The sequence below is a fragment of the Perkinsus marinus genome, assembly GCF_000006405.1.
Source record: "Perkinsus marinus ATCC 50983 genomic scaffold scf_1104296958712, whole genome shotgun sequence".
Taxonomy (NCBI): Eukaryota; Perkinsozoa; order Perkinsida; family Perkinsidae; genus Perkinsus; species Perkinsus marinus.
Window position 1 is genome coordinate 1309676 of NW_003206658.1, and position 1496 is coordinate 1311171.

At 43.0% G+C, this 1496-nt stretch overlaps 1 protein-coding gene across 1 annotated transcript in view; it reads left to right on the forward strand.

The window, feature by feature from the left end:
• Positions 1-1496, forward strand: part of Pmar_PMAR011859 (hypothetical protein) — a gene marked incomplete at both ends in the record, with an annotated part of 4481 nt that overhangs the window by 2283 nt on the left and 702 nt on the right. The gene's annotated exons all lie outside the window — the stretch shown is intronic.

A 1496-nucleotide genomic window follows, 5' to 3' on the forward strand; every position in this document is an offset into this window, starting at 1 on the left:
AACGCGAAAGTGCCTGTTGTTGCGGTATATGCTCCGCTCGCTCCGCAACTACACCTTTTCAATCTCAAATTCAACAATTGAAAGAACGAATCAGGTGAATGAAATTTGATTTCAAAAACGAATTCGAACTTTCACTTTCGACCGGTCTACGAAAATCGAACTTTAATTTCGAATTTGAACTTTCATTTCGTGAAACACCTTTCACTCGTCGAAAAACAAAGTTCATTTATCTGATTTGTTCTTTCACTTGCTGAAATTGAGATTGAAAAGGTAAGTGGAAAGTGTTGGAATATATGTACGTTTGCTGAGCTCAGGAATTTTCTGGTTTATATAGAATTTTACACACGAATTTGGGTAGAAGTGTACAGAAACCAATAAGAACCCCCCCCCCCCCAATTTTTCCCCAGAAACGTCTCATTATGACTAACACACTTACTATAGTTTTTTGAGGGGAAACTGATTTATATACGAAGTCTGACCATGTTCACATAGAGTTGATCATGTGCATATTTTCTCCCACTGGATGTGAGCGTATCGATAGGTCTCCGAGAGTTCGTCTGTCTCGTCAGGGAGAAGCAGTTTGCGAGTTCTGAAGCAACAGCTCGAGAGGCGTATTCGGATGTTACTAAGCGACGGCCTCGAGGAGGGATGCGGCGACCGAAGGGACTAGATTGGCCGGTGCCGACCTCGCTGGTATTGCCTGATCCAGTGTTTGCAAGAACTCAACTCGACGAGGAGGAAAAGGTCATCATTCCTCATGTAAGTCGACAGCTTTCATGGGTGGTAACCTGGAACTCTGAGACTGGGCGAAGTGCGATGAGGAGTATCAAGATTGAATAGTAAATTTCACAGTCGGATATCAATTTTACCGTCATCGGCGCCGGAAGCGGGTGCGGGAGCCTCTGAGCTTTTAGTAATAGTTTTAGTATAGGAGGATGTGGTATGCGATCACTCGGGTACAATTCTATCATGATCGTATGCTCGAATGTTGTAATTCGCCGCGGACTGAGAACTCGGCTGCTCAGACGTACTAAAGGGAAAATAGATTATAGCAATACTTAGGCAACAAGGCAATAATTCGATCACTAGCCTTAGCGTTGACACAAAGCTTAAAATAAAGGCGCGAATGGGTCAGGCGTCACAACTTCTACAGAATGTGTTGGAGGAATCCAACAGACTCATACCATCCCCTCCCTATTGTTGATCACCAGCACATGCCTATATCTAGGGTATTAATATGTGAATAAATTTCAGCATATATGAACGATGGAAGAAATTGATGGGTTAATTAATAGGAACGGGATGAATGCCAGTGGAATATGCCTCCGCATATTGTGATCCGATAGGATGCGTAATATGATAACAAATTATTGCTGGATCTTCATATTAGAGGAGGATAGCAGTGTGTATGTATACGGTGAGTATAATTCCAGTGTCGAGGTCTGATGGCCCTCCTTGCTCCCCAAGTTGTGATTAATTGGAGGTTCATCATCCTC